The sequence below is a fragment of the Martes martes genome (genome assembly GCF_963455335.1).
Source record: "Martes martes genome assembly, chromosome: 1".
NCBI classification, from domain to species: domain Eukaryota; kingdom Metazoa; phylum Chordata; class Mammalia; order Carnivora; family Mustelidae; genus Martes; species Martes martes.
The window spans coordinates 23716471-23743594 of NC_137888.1; the positions used below are offsets into that span (position 1 = coordinate 23716471).

The following is a 27124-nucleotide window of genomic DNA, read 5'->3' on the forward strand; positions in this document are numbered from 1 at the left end:
GTAAGCAAGTAAGCTTTCTCTTGTCTTTTTGCCCTGCCTCAAAGTAGTCTGTTTCCTTTTTCTCCCTCTCTCTCTCAACTTTTCTCTCAGAAAGACACTGGAAATAGATGATAGATACATAGAAATAGAAATATCTAGTCATTGTAAAAGGAAACGGAAGAAATAGATGAAGTATGAAAAAGTAATGAGAAAAACATTTACAAAACCTTTTAAACTAAGTGCTAAATGAGATATAAGTTTCTTTGTATGTTGGTAGAATTTCTTTCATTTTCTCCTTCTCTACCACTGAAGCTACCCAAGGGAGTTGCTCTCTTCCCAGTAAAACTTTAGCAAGATAAAACATAAGTAGTATGTGTAATTCAGAGGAAAAGCCATGCTCTATTACACTCCAACCCATCCAGGGATTTTACCAGAAGAAAGTGTGTGTAGATTCATGTGGTTTCCACAAGGATTTTGGAGGTACACACATGTGGTACACACATGTAAAAAATATTATGAGGGTATAACTCAGTTTTCTATCAACAGAAAAGCTTCTCTTTGGTATATGGTCCATTCTTTTGGAGACAGTGGATAGGGAAATGAGCCTTTGATGAAACAGTTTCTGCCACTCCTCCACAACCTCCTCACATGGGTTTAATGTACATAGACACTGAAGACCTGGTTTCCACAAAAAAATAAATAAAAATCAATGAGTTATTTTTTGTTTAAATAAATGTATAGTAAATGAGAAACAATATCATTTACTTCATTAACCAAATTTCCCCTTTTTCATGAAGGAAGCTTCATTTACAATCTATGCATTTATCTCGTGATGCTGATGAAGGGATGGATAGAAGTGGATTCCAGGGGGCTGGGTGTGGGAAGGATAAGGAAAAGTTGGAAAAAGGTACCAACTTTCAGTTATAAAATAAATAAATAAAGTCTGAGGATCTAATGTATAACATGGTGACTCTAGTTGATAATTCTGTATCATGTAATTGAAATTTACTAAAAGAGTAAGGCTTTAATGTTCTCAACAACCAAAAAGGAGGGGGTAAATATGTGAGGTGATGTTTGTTAATTATTTTGATGAGAGGAATCTTTTCACAAAGTATGAGTTTTTTAAAGCATCACATTATATACTTTAAATATCTTATATCCTTTCTCAACTTCAATAAAGCTGAAAAAAAAAAAGAAAAAGAAATTAGCAGCTGGCAATTGACAAGTATCACTGACTTCTCTCAGAACATGATTTGGGTGTTCATCGGCCTCCATTTTCAGGTATTCAATCTTTAATCAAGTCTTAAAGCATCCTTAGAACACACTGACAGCATACCAAAGCAGGACAGTCTTCGAAGAAACAGAATCCTTTTACAGTGATTCCCCTTCTGTTCTCATAATTTACGATGGGAGGCCTGGCAGCCTTGTCCATAACCCACAGGGTTATTAAATCAGAAGCAATAGGCCACATGAGATTTACTTGTGAGTCTTTCTCACTTGAAATTAGGGCTTCATTCATTCTGCCTCAACTTCTTTAGTTATCTGGACAGAAAAGTGTTTAGTAACACCAGCCGCTGAGTAAAATCTTGAGGGAATTACTTGTTAACCAGTAGAAGCATGTTACTTTCACTCTCTCATGACAGTGCCCTTAAAATCATAAACTGGATACTCATTTCCCTTCCTTAATCACCCGAGATAGGACCTTCACCGACATGCAATTTGTTCAGAAATCTCCACCGAGGGTGACATGTGAAAATTTATTAGACTCTATGTCTTACACCCATATAGGATTGGAGTGGAGGTAGAAAAGTATAATCTTTATTATTTCAAAAGCTCATACTTAATTTAGTCAATTAATGCCAGTCAATTTACTCAATTAACATTAATTAACAATTTATAAATGTCTTTGACAGATTTGCATTTCTTATTTATCGAAAAGCACTGCTAACTAATTCCTGACTGACTTTAATAAATTTACATATCCAGGGAATATATAATCCTGAGAAAAGTGATTGCTTTAATTTTTTTCAGGAACTGTCTGCCATCTTTTAAAATATTTTAATAAGTGAAACTGCAGAATAAAAAAGGAATTTCATTTTCAAAATGAGTTTTATTATAATTAAAATATTTCCTTTTTTTTTTTTTAATTAGAGAATACTGGCTTAAATTAGAGAATACTGGCTGAGGGCTCTTTCAGATTCCTTTGATCATGATGGGGAAAAAGTTCCAGTACACCAAATAGCTGAGGCCAGTCAAATGGATTTTACTAACTTTTTATATTTTCACATTTTTTCTTGCATAGACCTCAGTTACACAGAAGAGAATTAATTAAGATCTTTTTAGTTCATGGCATAATGTCACTACTGTTCCAAATGAGCCCTCTTTTATTTACCAGGTGGTTGGTTCATTTATTTTTATTTATATTATGACCCACATAAGAACTCACTATCCAACAAGAACATTGACAACTTGCGAAGGCAGAAATTACAGCTTTGCCAAGATATTCAACTATAATTTAACTAACACAAGGCAATACAGTGCTGGATTTATTTTTGTTAGTATGGAAACCTTAAAAGAAAGCAAGGATAATTTTAGCTGGAGAGACACGTCTCCTAGATAATTTGCAAGCATTCCAGGCATTTCTAGTTTGTTGTAATAGATAATCTGCATTCTTAGTAGGGACCTGAAAGTTTCTGAAGGATCTTGCTTCAGAACAATGGACTATGGTCACAGCCTGTGACTTCCATCTGCTTTCCAGAACAACAACAATAAAAAAGGCAAAACAATTACTTGAGGGGTGCTCTGGTTCCCAAGACTTTAAGAGTGCGATGAGTATCTCTAAAAACTTTCCTTTTTCAGGCTGCAGGAGGAGGATAAATCCTTTCTTTATCTCTTTATCTTCTCTGCAAAAGATAATTTGTGATTTGAATAATTACTACCACACTGCTGCCAGCAGGTGACTATATATAGTCATTGCTGGAAGGTGACGATATATATACACACACATATACGTACGTGTGTGTGTGTGTGTGTGTGTGTGTGTAAATGTGTATATATATTTATATATCATATATATAAATATATATATTTCTATATATCATATATACAAATATATATATTGTTTGTTTGTTTTGTTTTGTTTTTTTCCAAACTTAGGTAACATTTACTTGACTGCTGCCATAGACCCTATCTTTTTAGGAGTGCTGCTGTTACTTTATAATAATAATGCCTTACTATAGCCACATCTTTCTATCAGAGTTCCAAAAAATGATGAGATTTCTGTTCCAGCTCCTAGCACTAGCCTTAAGGGGGGAAAAAAAAAGAATGAAAGTTTAATTTTAATTATATACTATAATATGAAAATGTAGAAAGTTTAGAGAGGCTCAGCAAAGAAAAAAAAAAAATCACTCAATGTAGCATTTGGAGTGAAACTGTTAAAACATGTCGCATCATTTCACTTTTCTTCTCCAGTGCTTCAATTCTCATTTCTTAGACAACAAACTCTCAGTTCTGACAATGGCTTAAGAGGGCCATGATGATCTACATTCTTTCTCTTGTATCTCTGACCTTATCAGTCTAACTCACCAGCTTGCTCATTTTCCCCAACCACACTGGCTTCTTACTGTTCTGGTTCTTCTAACTTACTGTCCACCCAGTGGGGTCTCACTGCAGAGCCTCTATACTTGCTCTTCCCTCTCCAGGCACGTGCTCATCTCAGGACATTTGTCAGTGCTGCTCCCTTGGCCTGTTACTCTCTAATTCCAGAAGCCTGGCTGTTTTCCTCACTCTGTCACCTTCTTCACCAAAGCACTCAAATGTTACCTTGTCATGGACACACCTGTAGCTCTATTTAAAATTTCAGTCCTGGGGTGCCTGGGTGGCTCAGTCATTTAAGTGGCTGCCTTTGGCTCAGGTCATGATCTCAGGGTCCTGGTATTGAGCCCCACATTGCGATCCCAGCTCAGTGAGGAGCCTCCTTCTCCTTCCTCTCTCTCCACTGCTTATGTTCTCTCTCTCACTCATTGTCTCTCTCAAATAAATAAATAAAATCTTTGAAAAAATTAAAAAATAAAGTAAAAATAAAGTTACAGTCCTATTCCTATGCCCCACAAATGTAAATTATCTGGTTATTATCTTTCTGGATTTTAATTTCTTCTCAAATGTGTTCCTTTCTGACATAAAACATAACTGGCTTAGTTGTTTTGTTTATGGTCTCTCTTCTTCCAACTTAGTACAAGAATCCAGGACTTGGGTGCACCTCCAGTGTGCAGAAGAGTCCTATCCCATAGTTTCTACTCAATAAACATGCAACTAACACTGTTTATATTTTATTTTTTAAGTATTATCTTCTGGGATCTTTTTCCTGCCATGTGCATTGTTATTTCTTATCTTTCAGTGAGTTGTGTGTTATCCAGTTCTCCATTAGCTGCCCCCAGCCCTCCTCTCTGTACCAGATAGGAGCACAAGTCAGATTTGACAAGGTTTCAGGAGCCTTCATCTAGTTAGTAAGGAAGCATTTGCAAGTCTGATGTTTCTCTGTGCCTGTGGGCTCATTGTCTGACAACTGCTCTCAACATTTGGCAGTATTACAAACAATAATTCCATAACTGACACCACTCTTAATCCCCCACTCGTCATAACTAATGTGAGGTCTTTCTGCCTGTCTGATCCTTGGGCTTTGGCATTACATAGTACAAAGTTCTTTCTCCTGATTTTCTGACCTGGAAGGGAAATCAAGCCAGTGTCTGCCTGCTGGGTTGGGCCACATGTGTCATGCAGGATTTCTTTTGGTGCTTCCCCTGAAGCCTGATGATGGTGCACAAATTCACCTGGCTCCTGCCTATCTACATGTGTGAAATTGTTACTGATGTTACTGTGCCAGTCCTAAAGATCACCTCTTTCAACTTATTTTTATTTATTTATTTTTATCTAAAATCAGGGCTTTGAACATTTGGGAATGCAATCACTGTTAGCATGATTTTTTTTAAATGAAAGCCAAGGAAAAAAAAAATATGTGATTTTGATAGACCTTCAGTTGGCATCCATTATGGTAAAAGCCCTGCGAAGAATATTTGGTTGTGATTTAGAAAGGTACGGGTCTCTGGGTCCAAGGTTAGGGCTGGGATTTAGACCAGGGAGATCTCCAAAAAGCCAGAGTATACAGGTAACGTTGAAAGAATGACAGTGTTTTCCTCAGAGGGAAGCATATACTCCAAAAAGGAGGATTATCACAGCTGCACTAATCTGTTTTTTGTTTTTTGGGGTTTTTTTGTTTGTTTGTTTTTTTCCTCTCTCTCTCTCATGCTTCCTGGAATTGTGCTAGTGCAGAGCTATGCTGACATTACATCCAATGAGTAGGGAGAGGAATCTCCTTCCATTATGTCTTAAATTATGGAAACATTTTTGTGATGAGAGCCTGTACTAGTCTCATCTGTTTGATGATGAGTAAATTAGATGGTAAATTACCTCTTTGATGGGAAAACTTTCAATCATTTTGGGTAAATTCTCCCTCCATGGTCATGAATTTGTCCATAAAATTAGGAAAAAATATAGAACACTCTACATCGTATGAAAGCATTACCTTTATCTTTTTTTTTAATCTTTTAAATCTGTGTTTTAAGATTCTATGGATTTGAGACATAAAGATTTCTGAGTTTTTAATCCCTCACTTTTGAGGGAGACACATAGACAAAAGTAAGATCAATGAATAATTAACTCAAAAGTTGTTTTCAATCTATTCTTGCTTCAAAAGATAAAAATATCAAAATATGGAACAGTCACACGGGTGTATAATGTTAAATGGACCAAATTACTTAATGATCCTCTCAACACATGCTCGTGTAATTCAGATTTGCTCCTGTAGCTCTTCACAGTTTATACAGTGTACAGAATCTTAATCTCTTCATTACATCATCAGCATTCAAGATAATGAGGTTTTGACATATTTTAAAGGAGGTAAATCTAATGAAGAAATCGTATACACAAGTCAAATTACATTTAAGATGTTTTCCTACTTATCACTAGAATTAAAGGTGTAATTTAATATGGATTTTTGATTAAAAACAGATGGTTCACATCTGTTACCCAAATGGGGGGAAAAAAAAAGCAGCATTTTAGCTGAAAAGTGTGTCACTGAAGTAATATCTGATGAGGAAGATATGCTGAATATAGTTTGATTTTGTCACCACAGAAATTTTCTGATATCCATCCACTCAGAGAGTAACTAGAATAAAAACAGATACATTTGTGGAACCATCTCCTCACAGGAATTACCCCATGCTGCAAGATGTTCCAGAGGTCAGATGTGTGGACTTTCAGGCAAAGCCATCTTGTGCAGGTATGCATGGGAACTTCTCAGACTGAGTCCAGCCAAGAACCCAAGAAGAAGTTAATAAATTTGAGGAGAAGTTGATATGGCCAAATAGTAGTTTTCCAACTTGCTTTTTGGGAATGAGGTTCTTTAAGAGACACAGAGTCTAAGGTGGACCCTGTGATTCCTGCTGCCTGGTATTCACATCTTTATACTACCACTTCCTCTTGAGTGTGGCAGGCCTGTGACTTGCTCCAATCCAATCCAACAGAATATGGCAAAGGTGATAGGGTATACATGATCACATGTATGTGATTATGTTGCATAAAACAGCAACACTCATATTGGGAAGAAACTCTTCCTTGCTGGCCTGGAAGAAGCAAGTTGTTAAGTCCATATCAAAAGGCAAGGAACTGAGGGTAGCTAAAAATCAGCAAGAAAAATTGGATCTCAGTCCAGTAGCCCCCAAAAAAGTGAATTCTGTCAACAACCACATGTGTTTGAAAGTAGTTTGCTTCCTAGTCATGTCTTGTAAGAGCCTGCAGATTGCAACTTTGGCCATCACTTTGAGTGCCTGCTTAAGATCCTAAAGCAGAGTACCCAACCAACCGAAGACAAGACTGTTGACCTGCATACAGAAAGCTTGAGACAATAAACAGGTCTTATTTTAAGCTTCCAAATTTATGTCAATACTATTATGCTGCAGTACATAGCTAATACACCCTTTTTTTTGAGTCTAAATATCATAAGATATTCCTTCCTAGTAAAGAAAGTCAAAACATTCAAAATTGGCAATGATAATATAGGAGCAGATGACCCTTTGGGATGGTTCAAGGAGATACAGAGGCGTCCAGGTCTGGGCCTTTAGGAATGGTGATAAATAACTTGTACAAAGGTAATACTGCTAAAAAATCTCTAAGAACCAATAAGAATGTAATTTATTGATCTTAACAAGGTGGTATCTTGAAGGAAATAATTGTTCTTCCTCATTGGTTCAATATGATGGTACATCAAGGATGGCAAAGGTGCTTAGGAATCATTCCTCTGCTCTATAGAGATTATAAATGCAACATCTTTGCAGGATGCTAAGATATTTTAGGAATATAAGAAGCACTATCCCTGAAACTAAGAGGCCACATTAGCTGTAGAAGACACAACCTTGAAACACAGATAGGCATATGACCAAGAATATGTTCCAAAAATATAGTTAATGTCATAATCTTAGATTAAAGGCAGGATCCAGCTATGCTAATCATAACAATGAAAACTCTTATTTGGAAATTATTCAAACATAGAGTATAATAATTAAGGTATGGTATAATAATTGGAACATTAACTTATCATATATTTATCCATTATACATTTTTTAAATTTGTGCTTTAACTCATCCATTCCATTAAAACTAGATTATCTGCAAATTATTTTCTAGATTGTAGAATCAATTACAAATATGTTTTCTCAAATATATGCTAATACAGTTTTTTTTTTTAAGTCAAGTTAAGGAGTTAGTGAGCAATTATATGAAAATAAGAATTTCTTTTTCCTTTTTTTTAAAATTTTTTTTTAAGATTTTATTTATATGAGAGAGAGAGACAGAGATAGCAAGAGTGGGGAGGATAAGAAAGGCAGGCCTGACACAGGGCTCAATTCCACAGGGCTCCATCCTAGGACCCTGGGATCACGACCCTAGCCACAGGCAGACGCTTAACCAACTGAGCCATCCAGGTGTCCTAAAAGTAAGAATTTTCTAGATTGCCTTTTAACTTACTAAGTTATTAAAGATTTAACCCATTCTTTATGGAAATCTCGTGTCTGTAAGGTGCAGTATATCATTTTCTTCCTGTTATTCCATTTTCACTCCCTCCCTTATTTAGAATACTTACAGATAATGGATTGATGTACACATTATCATCAGTGTAATTTCATAACTTTCAGCAGATAAAGATTAAATAGTTTCCCTTTACAATGGCAGATGGTGGTATGTTAGGTAATTGTAAATTATTATATATGAATTATGCTGTAGTGGAACTAGAAAGAAAGAGAAAGTGACTGATAATTTTGTTGAGAAGACAAGAAAAATGAAGATTGAATTTTAAAAATCAGAAATTATATATAACTACAGTATTGGCCAAACTATATTTTTTGAATTGTCATTCAAAGTGGTCAAACTACACAACAGGAAAGAAAAAAAGTCCTGCAGAGATCACAGATGACAGCCCAGCACACAAATTCCTAATCAAATCACCACCATCTGCATAACTTGTGATCAAATCTGCTTTGGCATTTGGCTTTTATCTCCTCAAGGATATTAGCCTTAATGCACAGATACCTTAAATGGAGAAGAATAATGGATTTGCAAATGGAAAAGAATAGCATGACCCATGGAGACTCAGAGTTAAGAGCTATGTTTACTACTATTCTAAACTCTATTTCCATGTATTCGTGACTATCTCCCAAGACTTAACTGATTGCATGCAGGGCAAGGATGATGTTCTGCATTCTGACTCCCCTGTATTACCTGTCAGCTCATAACTGATCAGTGTTAATAAACTGACTCACTTGCTAAATACTGATTGGAAAACACAAGGAGTAATCTTGAGGGCAGGGAATTTATTTAGGGAGCATATACAGGGTACTCCCATGGTGCTTCCCTACTCCTCTCCAAAACACATCTAATCTATGTATTTAAAAGTTTATTATGTTTATTCCCTTGTTTAAAAATTCTTATATCTGGATTGGGGAAATACGCTGAAATGCATACATGTGACTAGTGAAATGGATCTGCAGAGATCCATGATACTGTATTTCATTTTGACATGAACAGAGCCAGATATATACAAACACTTAAACCTTATGTTATTTAATATTTTCAAAATATGTAACAAAACCACTTTAATATGCTTCATAGAAGCCCAAAGCAGGAACACATAGAAATTTAGGAAGAAACTGGAACCAAGTGTTATAAAGCTCTTGGCCTTACTCTGTTCTCTCTGTTTCCCTATTTATCTCTTTATTTTGCCTACTAGAATTTTCTTTCCTTCCCTAGACCGAAAAACAAGTATATTTGTATCATTACTGAGGTTATGTGTTATAATTCTAGCCTTGTGAACTGACTAATTGGTCCTAATTTCAAATTCAGGGAGATAGAGGATAGTGAACTAACTTGGAAAGTTATCCGTTGCTGGTTCAACCAGGGATGGCCAATAGAATGAGCCACTGTGGACTATAATGGCTCATAGCAAATTTCCAGAGAAAGAAGAAGACCAGTTATAGTGTAATCTTAGATTGAATCTTAGGATATGATTTTTTTTAAAGATTTTATTTATTTATTTGTCAGAGAAAGAGAAGGAGAGAGCACAAGCAGGGAGAGTGGCAGGTAGAGGGAGAAGCAGGCTCTCTTTTGAGCAAGGAGACAATGTGGGGCTGGATCCCAGGATCCCGGGATCATGACCTGAGCCAAAGGCAGACAATTAACCAACTGAGGCACCCAGGCATCCCTTAGAATGTGATCTTAAATGAATCAGGAAATATCATTCCACTGCCAAGATTTTAAAACCTTGAGTACTTTTATCACTGTGTCTTTTGTCTTGAACTCAGCAATGGGTTTCACCTAACTTTTGGCTTCTTCATTTTCACATCCACAAATGAGGCAGGTGAATGGCAACTGCCAAGGAACTTTTATCAGGGCTGAAATTACTGGTTAAACTTAGCAATGCAATCCCCTGCTTCCATTATCTTTTTATCTTTTCATTTCATACAATTGTGCTTTAAAAAAAGAGGATTTCATAAGGAGATTTACATAAAAATAACATAAATGAAATAGACAACAAACAGAGGAAGGGTCATCTAATTTTCTAGATAACCCCCTTTTTTTAAGACACTGCTTTTCCTTTTATTGATTTAAAGAAAGGTAGTAAATGTTTAAGCTAATTTTCATTTGTGTTCAAAACTCTCAGTCACTACAACCAATTAATAATCCAAGTTATTTCAGATATTTAAAGTCAACCAGCGGGGTGCCTGGGTGGCTCAGTGGTTTAAGCCTCTGCCTTCAGCTCGGGTCATGATCTCACGGTCCTGGGATCGAGCCCCGCATCCGGCTCTCTGCTCTGCAGGGAGCCTGCTTCCACCTCTCTCTCTGCCTGCCTCTCTGCCTATTTGTGATCTCTCTCTCTGTCAAATAAATAAATAAAATCTTAAAATAAAGTCAACAGGCAAATGAAATGTATGAAAGACATCTACTACCAGTGCTATGCCAGATCCTATATGTGCCACATAATGAGAGCTGGTGTTATAAGCTGGTTGTTAAATACAGCTGTTCTTGAAAGTTAAATTATATAAACTTGCATGAATTATTTTTAAAAGATTAATAAATGCTAAAAACTAACTACATCAAAATTATTTTAGTATATTTTTTATTAAAGATTTTTATTTATTTATTTGACAGATAGAGATCACAAGTAGGCAGAGAGAGAGAGAGAGAGGAGGAAGCAGGCTCCCCGCTGAGCAGAGAGCCCGATGCAGGGCTTGATCCCAGGACCCCGAGATCATGACCTGAGCTGAAGGCAGAGGCTTAACCCACTGAGTCACTCAGGTACCCCTGTTTTAGTATATTTTATTATCATATATGCTCTTGAGGTTATTTTATCTATTTCATCTATATGGGGGAAATAAAGAATAGTGTACTACAACATGTCTCTTCCCAACTTTGCATTGAGTAACATTACATTGTTAACTCAAAAGAGGTCATGGCGGTGAGGTAGGGGTGGAGGGTCAGGGATTGTTGTTCAGACCGTAACAATGGGCAGATGTTCCAATCAGAGTTGTTGTTGTTGTTTACCAAGCTTATTGTTAAACATTTATCAACTTCCTGTGTATTAGTCTCTAGAGATGTGAATTATATATTTTGGGGCATCACAGTGCTATTCTCTAGAGATACAGGGATAAACTGAAAATCCCAAAGAACGTGCTTGAGGAAAAACATTAGGTGGGGAAGACGACCTGTTTCACTTTGTTTCTTTTGCTTGACGATGTTGGTACTTTTGGTTTGCAGTTGCTTGGGCAGGGTTAGTATTTAGTGGAGGCTTGAGCTGGGATACAAGCAAGACAGATCTGACTGAACATGTGTCTTAATTTGGAGAAGTTGTAGACTGTACAATTAAAGCAGATCCAGTGACTGGAAGATCAAGAGGATTTGGATTTGTGCTTTTCAAAGATGCTGCTAGTGTTGATACGCTTTGGAATGGAAAGAACACAAACTGGATGGCAAATTGATAGACCCCAAAAGGGACAAAACTTTAAAGAGAAAGAACTCTCCCCCACCAAAAAAAGTTTTTTATGGTTAGATTGAGCCCAGACACTTACAAAGAACAAATTAAGGAATATTTTAGAGGCTTTGGGTAGATTGAAAATATTGAACTTTCCTTGAATATGGAAACAAATGGAAGAGGGTTTTGTTTTATCTCATGTACACATGAAAAGCCAATCAAGAATTTGTTAGAAAGCAGATATCATCTGAGCACTGGGTGTTATATGTATGTGATGAATCGCTAAATTCTACTCCTAAAACAATAATACACTATATGTTTAACTAACTAGAATCTAAACAAAAACTTCAAATTTAAAAAAAGTAAAAAAGTAAAATAATAAATAAATAAAGCAGATATCATCACACTGGTTTTAGGAAGTGTGAAATCAAAGTTGCGCAACCCGAAGAGGTATATAGGCAGCAACTATGAGACAATGAAAGAGGTGTTGCAGTTGGCGGATAAGGTGGTACTAGCAGCTGTGGATCAGGTCAGAGCCCAAACTGAAACCAAGGATCTAATAACTATTATGACCAAGGATATGGAAATTATAATAGTGCTTATGGTGGTGATCAGAACTATAGTGGCTATGGTGGCTATGATTCTACTGGGTATAACTATAGTAACTATAAATATGGCTAGGGATATGCAGGCTGCAGTGGCCAGCAGAGCCCTTAGGTCAGGGTGTCTTGAGAGGGCGGCAATCACCAAAGCAATGACCAGGCATACTAAAAGAAGACTTTGGAGAAATTCGGAGGAGATTGCTAAAGTCTCCCATCTTGCAGGATGACATTGACAATGGGCCTTTTGTTGATCTAAGATGATTATTTTGTAAAAGATTTGTAGTGTAAAAGACACAGCTGTGCCCAACTGTATATAGCTACCCATTAGTTGTCTTTGTTTTCACATTGTCTTTTGTTAATCTGTGTTATGACTGGATTTGGATTTGTGTTTATACAAATTTTATTTGTATGATATCATGTTAAGTTTAACAAATAAATGCTTCCTTGTGTGATTGTTTTTCTGCATCAGGTACTACATACCTCTGTAAAAATGTAGTTTTATTTATTTATTTATTTATTTGCTTATTTGTTTGCTTTTAAATATTTTATTTGTGAGAGAGAAACCATGCACGTGAGCACAAAAGTGGGGGGAGGGGCAAAGGGAGAGGGAGAAGCAGACTCCCCTCCCAGCAGGGAGCCTGATGCCCGGGTAAATCCCAGGACCTTGAGATCATGACCTGAGCCAGACAGACACTTAACTGACTGAGCCAATCAGACACCCCTTTAAACATGCAATTTTAAATAAACAATAATTAAGGCACAGTTTATTTTGTAGGGGGTATTCGTCCATACAGAGAAACCATAATCCTTTATGAATAGCCAGCTACAGTGTCACGCTTTGCCCATTTTTGTCAGATGTATTCTGTGCTTTAAGGCTTTATTTCCCTGTTAACGGGGGTATTCACCACACCTTTAATGTTTCCCTCTACGTATCTGGAAATGTAGTCATAGTGTTGTCATTAGTGGAAGCTTTCTAGCAGACCTTGAATCTTCTGTATTATATTTTGAAGTGCACCTTCTTAATACAAAGTATGTTGTTAGCTCCTTTCATGAATAGAAAACACGTACTTTGTTCCTGTCTCTGGAAATCCATTTGTTATGATATGCTAAAATCAGACTTAATCAGTGGTCTGCTAGAAAGAGCTTTGGTTAATCATAATATCATGACCTTAATTATTCTCTTGATAAAAATGTCCAGATATACTCAAGGAAAAGCACTATTAAATTGTGTGTAGGAGTTATGGTTTAAGAGTATCAAAAATAGTTACATTTTAACAAGGGTTTTGACAGCTAGGTATGAGGTTGTTAAACGAGCAAAAGTTAAATTTAGGCATTTGAAGCAGTGTCTGAGGAAATTAGTTGTATTCTGTTGGTATTATGGTACAGCAAGCACTGACCTGAACAAAATGTTTTCTATTGGGGCATTCTTAGGAAGAGATATTGGGTATTAACTGTTAATGTGGTGTTAATGTGGTTTGCAGTGGTGGGGTTCAGAGCCAAAGGCCAATAAAGAATTCTTGAGATGTCTTTGGTGACAAAAGGTGGTCTTATTAAAGCACATCAACAGGACCTTTTGGGCAGAAAGAGTTGCAGCAGGGTCATGAGTAGTGGCCCATTATATATTTTCAAGTTGGGAGGCAGTTAAGGATAGTGGAAGTCTTTAAGGAGTTTTGGAATCAAGATTTCCTTGAGGGATCTACCTATTCTTAGGCAAAGGTCATTTATTACTAACAAAATCTTAGTCATGAGACCTTTCAAATGTATATCAGTGGATCATATTCTTGGGAGATGACTGGCAACATGCATCTTTGGGGGTAGAGATAAAAGCATTTTTATGTGTTAGAGTAGAAATATAGGATCCTGGGTGGGGAGTCAGGCTAAGATTGCCTTTTGCCCTTGGCAAAGTATTAACATAGAGCCAGCTGTGTTCCTGGAGAAAGGTCACTCTGCCTGCTTCAAGGACTTGTGAATAGGCTAGAAATCATAAGGGAATTTAATTATTCTTTTGCTTTTGCTTCCTGCATCAGTGTGAGTTCTTAGAAAAAGTCATGGTAGCAGATTTCATCATTTTTAATGCATTAGTGCATGAGCTGAGTAGTTAAGCATATCCATATTCAGACATAGGAAGTAATAGTGGGGAAATGTACACTTTAAATTTTATGTATGTTAACAGAAATCTAAATGACTGACTCATTACAACAGATCTTCCTGGTCTGGTGCATCAAAAGCAATTTTAGCTCTAGAATTTGGAGAATTTCTTGGGTATATTCAAACATTGAATTTTACATTAAGCATACTTGTTGGATTTAAAATTTTTCTGTGATTCTACATTAGCCTCTAGGATTGGCATATATGCTCATATGCAGAGTAGCTGACCTCATCTTCAACCAAAAGTAATTTTTTTTTATGCTGATGAGCCTACTTTTTGTTTTATTTGGTGCCTGTATCTTTCTTTATTCAATGATGTTTGTATTTACTTGCAATCAAGTTACAATGTACTTGGCCTTGTTTTGCTCCTGGTTTTGCTATTTGACCTTAAAACGAGGCGAAGTACCAATGTTGGTTATTGCAAGGGACTATTTATTCTTTCAGCATGTTCATTTTAAGTTATGTTGTCAGAGTCTGTAGATACAGTGGCTTTAGGGCAGTGAACACTGTTAAATTGAAATTTATGATTAGCTAACAAATTGACACTGAGATTATCCTTTCCTTGATCAAAGATGAATAAAGCCTTAAAAAAAAATAAAAAAAAGCTATTTTAGAAAAAGAGAGAGAATGAGTGGGAGTGGCAGAGAGAGGAAGGGAGAATCCCAAACAGATTCCGTGTTGAGTGCAGAGCCCTACATGAAGCTTGATCCTAAGATCCCCAGATCATGACCTGAGCTTAAATCAAGAGTCTGATACCTAGTGGAATGAGCTACCCAGGTGTCCCAAAGACTTTTTAAACAGACAACAAAAAGTAACTTTAGATATTTTAGAGATTAATTCTGTTTACATTTTGTTTTCACTACCTTCCTATACATTTTTTCAGTATCATAATAATACAAAAATGGAATAAGATTTAAAAGCTATTATTAACCAATACCAAAATCTATAAAGAAAATTAAAATATATTTTAAATAACTAATTTCCTGAGTTGATTGAAAGTACAAATATATACTAAAATCTAAATTATCTTTTATGCATAAAGAAATAAAGTCAAACATTCATGTACAAGAATTAATGGTTTTTTGAATACCAACTGGAATATTTTACCTGTTGGTACAATCAATATAAAATATGGAATGTATCAAATATAAGAGCCTCATTGAAAAAAAAAATTTTTCAATCCCCTTATATTCTGATTTTGTGGTAGTTGATTAATTCACTGAATGGCTTTAATTTTGAACCAAAACATATTTTAAAAATCTGAAAAGAAAATGGACTCATTTCCATTTTAAATGTCACTGAAATAAAAATACTGAAGTCCTGGATAAGTGTTTTCTTTTCATAAGGTTAAATATCTGCCAAGAATATTAGCTGAGTTTTCTCAAAATTGCCCTTCAAGTGCTATTGCTGCCAAGAAACAACACAAGGAAGTGAAACTGGTATTATCTGAAAATCACAGCACCATGACATTGAATTGCTGTGATCCTATTGTAGCTGAGATGTCATCACCGATGTTTATTTTAACCAATTTTATAAAGCACTTTTTATTGCTACTGCTTAGTAATATGCTTACAAACTTGATTACTGCCTTGGAAACATAATCCAGTGGGTGAGACACACTATGAACAAATCATTATCACATAATGTTTTAAGTGCTATAATAGAATTGTTAGTAATGTATTTAGGAGCACAGTTAGGAAGGGCGCCACCTTCCAGAGATTAAGGGAATGCTTCCAAAAAAAAAAAAAAAATTGTAAGCAGGGATGCATGTTTAAGGATAAGGAGGGGCGCCTAAGTGACTCAGTCAGTTAAGCATCTGACTCTTGGTTTCTGCTCAAGCCATGATCTCAGGTTGTGAGATCAGCCCCCATCAGGCTCTGTACGAGGCGTGGGGCCTACTTAAGATTCTCTTTCTACCACCCCCCACCCCCCCTCTTCTGTGTTCTCTCTCTCTTTTTCAAATAAATGAATAAATAAAATTCTAAAAAAAATGGATAAGAAGGAGAGGGAAAGAGCTAAAGGCAGAAATGTTCTAATAACTTCAAATGATGAGCTAATAGGATAATGTTCAGTGTAGATAAAAATCAGGTAATTTACATTGAAGGAAAGATTACCCATTTATAGCCTAGTATCTTTGTACTAGATGAGTTAGTCATCACAATTGGTGGACTAGTTTGTAATTGCCAGAGAAACAGCAGACTAAATTAGAATCTTTGGGAAGAAGGTCACAGATATATTTATTCTGAAATAATTATCCAGGAGGTTCTGATGCCCATTGCTGACACAAAATATTATTAATTCAGAGCATTATTTTCTAGCACAATGATATAAAATTTTTATTGCAAAGTTTCATGTTACAACTTTGCTTTATCTGTGAGCCAAGACCTATTCCACTGAGCCTGTGAATGTGCAAATGTATCAACTGATACTTAAATATTTAAACACAAACTACAACAGTTCCCAGAGGTCTTTGTGAGAATAAGGCACCTTCCAAATCCTATATTTCTGAGGCTATGTATAGTTGACATATAAAATTATACTGTATTTAAAGTGTACAAAGTGATGATTTGATATACCTATATATTGTGAAAGGATTAATTCTCCCCATCAAGTTAAAACATCCTTCACTTCATATATTTACTCTTTGTATATGAAAACATTTAATTTCCACTCTCTGAGTAAACTTCAACCATATAACACAGCATTATCATCAGTAATAACCATGTTATACATTATTTCCTCAGGTCTTACTTATTTTATAACTGAAAGTTTGTAGCCTGTAACCAATCTTTCCCTATTTCTCCCACTCCCCAGCCCGTGGAAACCACCATTCCACACCGTTTCTGTGAGTTTAGTTTGTTTGGATTTCACATATAAGTGAGATCATATAGTATTTGTCTTTTTCTGCCTGGCTTATTTCACTTAGCATAATGACTTTCAGGTATATCCATGTTGCCACATATGACAAGATTTCCTTCTTTTTTTCTTTATGTATTCATCCGTGCATGAACACTTAGGTTGTTTTCCATATCTTGGCATGGGGAATAATGCTGCAATGAACATGACAGTATAGATATCTCTTTTAAATAGTAATTCCATTTCCTTCAAATATATACCCATAGAGTTGTGGATCATAGGTAGTTCTGTTGTTAATTTTTTTTTTTCTGGTCCTTAAATAAGGATTTTTATTGAATTCTGATGATTGTAAAAAACACATTTTTGAGATAATTATAAATTCACATCTGTAGGAAATAATGCAAATAGATCCCATGTACCCTTTACCCAGTTTTGTCCAGTGGTACCATTTTGTAAAACTACAGTAGATAACGAAGCTATTCAAATGGATACTGTTGTTAATTTTTAAGGAACCTCTATACTGTCTTTGATAGTGGCTGTCCCAGTTTACATTCTCACCAACAGTGTATAATGGCTCCCTTTTCTTTACATCCTCACCAAGATTTGGTATTTCTTGTCCTTTTGATAGTAGCCATTCTAACAAATGTGAAATGATCTCTCATTGTGATTTTGATTTGTATTTCCCTCATGATTAATGATGTTGCATACATTTTCATATACCTGTTGGCCATTTATATGTCTTCTTTGGAAAAATGTCTATTGAGGTCTTTGCCCATTTCTTAACTGTTTCTTTTTCCTATTGAGTTGTATGAGTTTCTCGCATATTTTCATATTAGCCTCTAATCAGATATGAAGTTTGCAAATATATTCTCCAACTCTGTAGGCTACCATTTCATTTTGTTAATAGTTTCCTTTGTTGAATAGAAGCTTGTTCATTTGAAATAGTCTGAGATTCTAATTTCTTAATGATTTTGCAAGCTAAAAAAAATGGGAGTTCAGTTTTGGTAAATTGATTGGTTTTGTACTGAATTCTAAATCAATATGTTACAAGAAAAACACACAAACAAAAACTATGTTAAAATACATGGGTTGTGATGGTTCACAGCATTTTCTGTGTGGCTTGACTAACACACATAAAGGCAAAATACCAGGATCCTTTTCTTGTGGTCACAGTGTTGGACACCTATTTAAAAGATGTCAAGGATGTTTGTAGAGATAGTTAAGATTATTGAGATTAGAAGAGAACTTACAGCCCGTTGATTTTAACTTATTTTCTAGGTGCAAAAAGAGCTCAGAAAGCAAACCCCTTGCTCTAGTTGACCTGGCTAGTTCAAAGAAAAGTGTGGGTGGAACATAAACTTTATCTTTGACTTATCACACAGTCTTCTACCTATGAAATATTGAGCGAAAAATATTTCCTACTTATGAAATGTTTAACCCTAAATTTTTCCAAATAACACAATATTCATGAGTATGCTATAGCAGAAATTCTGTGATGAACTATTCCACATTTCAAAGAACCAATTGCCAGAAAACAAGCAAACAAACAAATGAACAAAAAATCATAAGGCTTCATGAACAAAGCCCATGCTTGTACTGGGGGGAGTATGGTATGTATAGATTCTTAGAATTCTTACTCTCACTCACTGATAGACATTTTAAGTGGACTTACATTTAGGAAATATTAGTTACATTTACCAATGTGTCTGTAAATGTGTTAGCAATTATTGATAGAACAACCATAAAGTTAAAATTCTTTTTGTTTTTTAACTTATTTGTGTTGGTTATCGTCTCTATTATTAAGAAGTGGAGTAGGTAACAACTGTTTTGAGAAGATAAGTACTGGTCAGTTCCTTCTAAGACTGCCTTGGCCAAAGGAGTCCTGAACAGATATCTGACAGACGTCCATTCCTGTTACATAACAGAGTCACACAGAAAATCTTCAGTGAATAAAATGCAGATCATCCTAGAATGGCTTATTTGATCTTGACAGCCAGAAAATGCCCACATCAAGGTACTTTCTGATGGTGTAATGACCTCTTTGCTCTATGTGTGTCCTAAATGTGGTTGTTAAAATGCCTTTACTGCAAGTACTATTGTCAAACTGCATTCAATTTTAACTTTAAAATATCAGAGAAACTGTGTTTGTCAAGTTTCCCTCTAATAGCATATGATGAGCTCTGTAATGGCAGTGACTACACAGGCAGCAGATTTGTAGTTCTCTAGCATTTTGTAAGATTATCTGTTTTCCCCACATCCTAATGAAATGTGTTATCCAACATTCATCACTTTGGGATTTAGAAAATTTTTAGTTTATTTTCTAAATCAGTACTGAATAAACAGTGAATTTAATGGCCTTTCCCTATATGTATAAGCTTTATGCATCTATGAACAAATTTACTTGAGTAAAGAAAAACACAACTTCACAGAGACAGACACTTCTTATCTTAAAATTAATAGGGAATGGAATGGAACTCAGAGTGAGATGAGATCTACTTCTCAGATCCTGGTAAGTAGGAATAAAAACTAAATTCATGTAAACTCAGGCAGAGATTCTAATACAATTATATGAATGTAACCATCCTCTTAAAAAATGCAGTTATGTTACAAAATATGTCTGCAACTGAAGAATGATCATAGAATCAGTTCAAACCAATGGGACGAAAAGAGAGTAAAGTATTAGTGTGTTATTACAGTCAGCATTCAATGACTGCAATGTTACCAAATGACTGTTCCCTTCATCAAATGGTTGTTTTAAAATTATGATTTGTGAAAATGGGTCCAGGGTTCAGAATGTGATGAAATATTAATAGATTTTAAAAAATACAATAACACAGGTTCTCCAGGTAGCAGACTCTGAGATTGAAATTCATGTGCAGGAAATGCTTTGGAAGTGTCTGAAGATCAACATTTTAGAAGAGAAGGTAAACAAGATTGGACAAAGATAGTAGTTGAACAATGATGTGGTCTTAGTAATAGGCTTAGCTGTCCCTTTGGGGAGTTGGGAAGCTGAGATGAACTTTTAGGATTGTATGAAGTCACAGGAAGGGTTATGATGTCATACCCCATCTCATCCTCAAACATAATTATCATTTCACATAGTCATTTCTGGAAGGGAAGCATGATATTAGACTTGGCTATGTCAAGCTGAGGCGATTTCTGAAGAGGCCTAACAGCTGAGGACTGTCTATGTTAGCATTTTAGCTGCTCAAGAATGAAGAAGGAAATCCTTTGTTTTTACAGGGAGATTTGCCCTACACATCACAGTATCTTTCAGATTGCAGTTTTTCTCCTAGTTCATTTCTTCATGTGATTCTCAGAATCACTCTTTAAGGATTCTATTGGATGTATCTCTCTTCTTAAGGGAAAGTTAAAACAGGAATCTTAGCGGGACAAAGCACAGCCCACATTGATGCAACTGCTCTTAAACTTCTGCCAACAGTAGAATATTCCAATATGATATGATAAAATAATTTCCAGAGGGATTAAAAAACTAAGTATAAAAATATCAAAATGGCATAAAAATAAATAGAGATAAATAAACAAGCCATTCAATCTGTTGAAATGTGTTAATAGAATAACAGAAAAACATGAATAAATTCTTTGCCTAAACATTAAGATCTAGGATAAATCAAAACACAATCCAAATGGGAAGATAAGTTAATATTCTAATCATTTCCAAGAATTATGACAAAGTATCTTAAAATCGGTACAAAACTCACCTTCTGGTAGAAACATCTTAAATGTAAATGAATATACAAGTCTCAACATAAAAACATTAAAGATACTGTACTGTTTATCCATCTATTTCTTCTCAACTCCAAATTCCCCCTCTGTGCCTGCTCTGTGAAAATGGATCTGGGCCATTTTTAATACTTTTCTTTTGCCATCTTCAATTAAAGCTTTGCCAGTAGAGGGTACTAGAGTGACACTGCAAGAAAAAATAAAACGGAGAATGCTGTGGGGTGGGTTCAGTTTAATCTCAGGATCCCAGGAGTCACAGAAGGAGTGGGGATGCCTGAGCCAGTAGAGTGCCCAAATGGTAGAGCAAGGAAACTAATTACTCCCAGCAAGCTCAGGAAGGGACTCTCAGTTCAGTTGCCATAAATCACAAGTAGGCCAGTCAGGTGACCACTCTCCTTCTGAACACCCTGAAAAGGGCTGGAACATGCTGGCTGTCTGCTATCCCTCAGGAGGGTCAAAACAAGTGTGTCCATGATTAGGCAAAAGATCTCAGGGTAGCAGCCCCAGAAAGGACAGTGAAGAGACATTCAACCATCCCTTGAGAACAGTGAAGTAGATATGCACTCCAGCCCACAACTGATCTCAGCCCTAGGGTACACAAAGGGCAGTGACATGGGTCCTTAAGACTCTTCCTAGGAAGATTGCTGTAGGCCTACACCACAGGAGTCAGTGGAGTTTGGCACACACAAAGGTGAAGACTATTTGTCCCAGATAGTTTACTGAAGAGGCGCCACCACAATCTTTCTGCGACTGGAGATGGAGGTATGACCATTTTTATTCTGATCTTCCAAAGAGGCAGGGAAAACCTTCAGGGAACAAAAGCCATAGAGAGGACCAGTTTATACTAAACCCAGCCCCCTGGCAAGGGGTGGTGCAACTCTGCCAGGCAAACACCTGGGAAGCAGCACAATAGTCAACTCCCCAAGAAGACAAACTGGAAGAACAGGTGCAAACTACTTATAGAGCCCACAAGATTGTAAAACTCCATCACCAGGGGGAAAAAGTATATAATCCTCAAGGTTTTTTTCTCATTCACTTATCTTTCAGTCTAAAATTTTCCATTTCTTTTTTTCCCCATTTTGACTAGTTTCTTGTTTTACAAACTCTATGCTTTAAGTCACTTTTTAACTTTTATTTTTACATCCACATTTTATTGATATATGTTTCATTTTTGTCCCTTTTTCACTCTATTCAATTTTATATATACATAAGCTTTGCTTTCTTTGCAATTTTGGAACGTCATGTCCTCTAACACATAGACCAAAACTCACTCAGAAACAAATGGATCACACTACTTTGCCCACCCTGTGAGATTATATTCTTACTCCCACCTTTTTTCTCATTTTTCTTTTTTGTTCTGTTTTGCTTTGTTCTTGTTTGCTTTCCTGGTTTTGTTTCCAGCTGCTTTGGATTTGTCTAATGTGTATTTTGTTTTGGTAGTGTTGATATTTTTGATTCTGTTCACTTGCTCACCCATTCTTCTCTGGGCAAAATGACTAGAAAGATTAATTCACAACAAAAGAAAAAAAAAAACAGAGGTAATATTCTCTGCCACAGATCTAATCAATATGGATATAAGCAAGCAAGATGTCAGAGATGGACTTCAGGATAACAATAATAAACTTAATACCTGGGTTTAAAAAAAGCATAAACAGTAGAGAATCTCAGTGCAGAAATGAGATCTAATCGGCTGACCTTAAAAATGCTATAACAGAGATGCAGTTTAAATTGGATGCTGTTATAGCTAGGATGAATAAAGCAGAAGAGATAGAAAGTGATCTAGAAGATCACTGATGGCTGATGAAATGGAAGAAAGTTGAGGAAAAGAGAGAAATACAACTAATATCCCATGAAGAAAGGCTTTAAGAAATTAATGATGCCCTGAAATGAATGAATGTCAGAATTATTGGAGTGACTGAGGGTGAATTGAGAGAGAGAGAGGGCCAGAAGGTATATTTTAGCAAATCTTGGCTGAGAACTTCCCTAATCTGGGGAAGGAAACAATCATTCATGTCCAGGAGGCAGAGAGGACCTCTCCAAATTCAATAAAAATAAATCAATACCCCAATATACAATAGTGAAGCTTGCAAATTTTAGAGGCAGATAGAATCCTGAAAGCAGCTCAAGACAAGGGTTTCCTTACCTAGAGAGGGAAGGACATAAGACTAATGTCAGATCTATCCACAGAAACCTCACAGACCAGAAAGGGCTGTCATGATATATTCAAGGTACCAAATGAGAAAAATATGCAGCCAAGAATTCTTTATCTAGCCAGGCTGTCATTCAGAATGGAAGGAGAGATAAAGAGCTTCCAGGACAGAAACAGAAAGAGTATGTGACCACCAAGCCAGCCCTGCAGGAAATATTAAGGGGGATCCTGTGAGCCAAGAGAGAGCCCAAGAGTAACATAGACCAAAAAGAAATAGAGACAATCTAGAAAAATAGGGACTTTACAGGCAATATGAAGGTACTATATTCATCTTTCAATAGTTACTCTGAATGTATATAAGCTGAATGTTCTAATCAAAAGACACAGAGTATCAGATTGGATAAAAAAGCAAGACCCATCCATATTATGTCTACAAGAGACTAATTTTAGACCTAAAATTACCTCCATACTGAAAGTGAGAGGGTGGACAAACATTTTTCATGCTAACAGACCTCAAAAGAAAGCTGGGGTAACAATCCTCATGTCAGACAAATTAGATTTTCAACCAAAGACTATAATAAAAGATGAAGAAGGATACTATCTCATACTTAAAGGGTCTATCCAACAAGAACATCTAACAATTGTAAATAATTTTGCCCCCAACATGGGAGCAGCAATGATATAAACCAATTAATAACCAAGTAAAGAAACACATTGATAATAAGATATTAATAGTAGAGGACATCAACATGACACTCAAAGGAATGGACAGGTCATCTAAGCAGATTAACAAAGAAACAAGGGCTTTGAATGACACACTGGACCAGACGGACTTCACAGATACATATATAAAACATTGCATCCTAAAACAAGAGAATATTCATTCTTCTCAAGTTCTCAAGGAAATTTCTCCAGAATAGATCACATATTGGGTCACAAACTAGGTCTCAACTAACACCAAAAGATTGAGATCATTCCCTTCATATTTTCAGACCACAATGCTTTGAAGTTTGAAGTTAATCACAAGAGGAAATTTGGAAGGAACTCAAACATTTGGAGGTTAAGGAGCATCCTACTAAAGAATGCATGGGTCAACTAGGAAATTAAAGAAGAATTTGAAAAATTCATGGAAAATAATGAGAATGAAAACATATCTGTTCAAGACCTCTGGGATACAGCAAAGGTGGTCCTAAGAGGGAAGTACATTGTAATACAAGTTTCTTTCAAAAAATTAGAAAAATCTCATATACACAAGCTAAGCTTACACCTAAAGGACCTAGAGAGAGAATAGCAAATAAAGTTTTAACCAAGCAAGAGAAGAGAAATGATAAGATTAGATCAGAAATCAATGAAATAGAAACCAGAAGAACAGTAGAACAGATCAATGAAACTAGAAACTGGTTCTTTGAAACAATTAATAAGACCATAAACCTCTGGTCAGACTTGGCCAAAAGAAAAGAGAAAGGACTCAAATTAATAAAATCATGAAAGGGGCAAGATCATAACCAACAGCAAGGAAATACAGACAATTTTAGAAATATATTATGAGCGACTATTCATTGCCTGTTATGGCAACTGTTATGCCAACAAATGAGGCAATCTGGAAAAAAAATGGATACATTCCTGAAAACTTTTAAACTACCAAACTGAAACAGGAAGAAATAGGAAATCTGAACAGATCCACAACCAGCAAAGAAATTGAAGCAATACTCACAAACCTCCCAAAAACAAAAACAAAACAAAACAAAAAAACAGGAGTCCAGGACCAGATGGCTTTCCAGGGGAATTCTACCAAACATTTAAAGAAGAAATAATGCCTATTCTACTGAAGCTGTTTCAAAAAATAGAAATGGAAGGACTATTTCCAAACTCATTCTATGATGCCAGCATTACCTTTATCTCAAAACCAGAAAAAGACCCCATCAAAAAGAAGAATTACAGACCAATATCCCTGAGGAATATGGATGCCAAAATATTCACCAAGATAGTAGCCAATAGGATCCAAAAGTACATTAAAAGATTATTTACCACAACAAGGGGGTGGGGGGATTTATTTCTGGGCTGCAAGTATGTTTTAACATTTGCAAATCATTCAATGTGATAGATCACATTAAAAAAAGAAAAGGCAAGCACTGTATGATCCTCTCAATTGATACAGAAAAGCATAATTTCTTAAATAAAACTCTTCAAAGTGTACAGACAGACGGTACATACCTCAATATCATGAAAACCATCTACGAAAAGTCCTCAGCAAATATCATTCTCAATGGGAAAAAACTGAGAGTTTTTCCCTTATGGTCAGGAAAACAACAGGGATGTCCACTCTTCACCACTCTTGTTCAACATAGTACAAGCTGTCCCCATGTCATCAACCAGACAACAAAATGAAATAAAAGGCATTTAAATTGGCACAGAAGTCATACACTCACTCTTCACAGATGATATGTGGAAAACCTAAAAGACTCCACCCCCAAATTCCTAGAAATCATACAGCAATTCAGCAACATGGCAAGATCAAAATCAAATGGAAAGGAGTCACTTGCATTTCTATACACTAACAATGTGACTGAAGAAAGAGAAATTAAGGAATTGATTTCATTTACAATTGCCCCCAAAACCATAAGATACCTAGAAATATACCTAACTAAAGAGGTAAGGTATCTGTACATTAGAAACTACAGAACACCCATGAAAGAAATTGAGGAAGGCACAAAAAAGATGGAAAAAGATTTCACGCTCATGGATTGGAAGAATAAACATTATTAAAATGTTATGCTATCCAGAGCAATCTACAAATTCAATGCAATGCTTATCAAAATTCCATTGACATTCTTCACAGAGCTGGAACAAACAATCCTAAAATTCATATGGAACCAGAAAAGACCCCAAATAGCCAAGGGAATGTTGAAAAAGAAAACCAAAGTTGGGAGCATAACGATGCCTAACATCTAGTATATTACAAAGCTGTGATCATTAAGACAGCATAGTACTGGCACAAAAATAGACACATAGATCAATAGAACAGGAAAGAGAGCCCAAAAATGGACCCTCAACTCTATGGTCGACTAATCTTTGAAAAAGCAGGAAAGACTATCCAATAGAAAAAAGACAGTCTCTTCAATATATCGTGTTGGGAAAATTGGAAAGCCACATACAGAAGAATAAAACTGAACTATTCTCTTAAAAAATACACAAAGATAAATTCAAAATGGTTGAAAGACCTCACTGTGAGACAGGAATCCATCAAAATCCTAGAAAAGAACACAGGTAGTAACCTCTTTGTTATCAGCTACAGCAAGCTCTTGCATGACACATCTCTAAAGGCAAGGGAAACAAAAAACAAAAGCAAGATACATCTCTAAAGGCAAGGGAAACTATTTGGACTTCATCAAGATAAAAAGCATGAGAAAAGAAACACTCAACAAAACCAAATAGCAACCTACAGAATGGGAGAAGATATTTGCAAATGACATAACAGATAAAAGGCTGATATCCAAGATCTATAAAGAATTTATTGAACTCAACACCCCCTCAAAAACAAAACAAAACAAAACCAAAAACAAAAACAAAAAAACAAATAATCTAGTCAAGAAATGGGCAGAAGACATGAACAGATACTTCTCTAAAGACAATATACAAATGGCCAATAGACACATGAAAAATACTCCACATCACTTGTCATCAGGGAAATAGCATCTGAGATATAATACCTTATGCCAGTTAGAAAGGTTAAAATTAACAAGACAGGGGGGTGCCTGGATGGCTCAGTGGGTTAAAACATCTGCCTTCGGCTCAGGTCATGATCCCAGGGTCCTGGCATCGAGCCCCACATCAGGCTCTCTGGTCAGCAGGGAGCCTGCTCCCCCCCCTCCCCGCCCCACCTGCCTCTCTGCCTACTTGTGATCTCTCTCCATCAAACAAATAAATAAAATATTTTAAAAAATTTAAAAAAAATTAACAAGACAGGAAACAACAAATGTTGGTAAGGATGTGGAGAAAGAGGAACACCAACACTATTGGTGGGAATGTAAGCTCATGCAGCCACTCTGGGAAACAGTATGAAGGTTCCTCA

General features: G+C 35.9%; 1 pseudogene across 1 annotated transcript; it reads left to right on the plus strand.

Annotated features, from left to right (window-relative positions):
- Positions 1-5026: 5026 nt before the first annotated feature.
- LOC308354300 (heterogeneous nuclear ribonucleoprotein D-like) lies at positions 5027-12270 on the plus strand (annotated as a pseudogene). Its single transcript has 4 exons — positions 5027-5070; positions 6246-6316; positions 11340-11811; positions 11970-12270. The product of its transcript is annotated as a heterogeneous nuclear ribonucleoprotein D-like (transcript).
- Positions 12271-27124: the final 14854 nt, after the last annotated feature.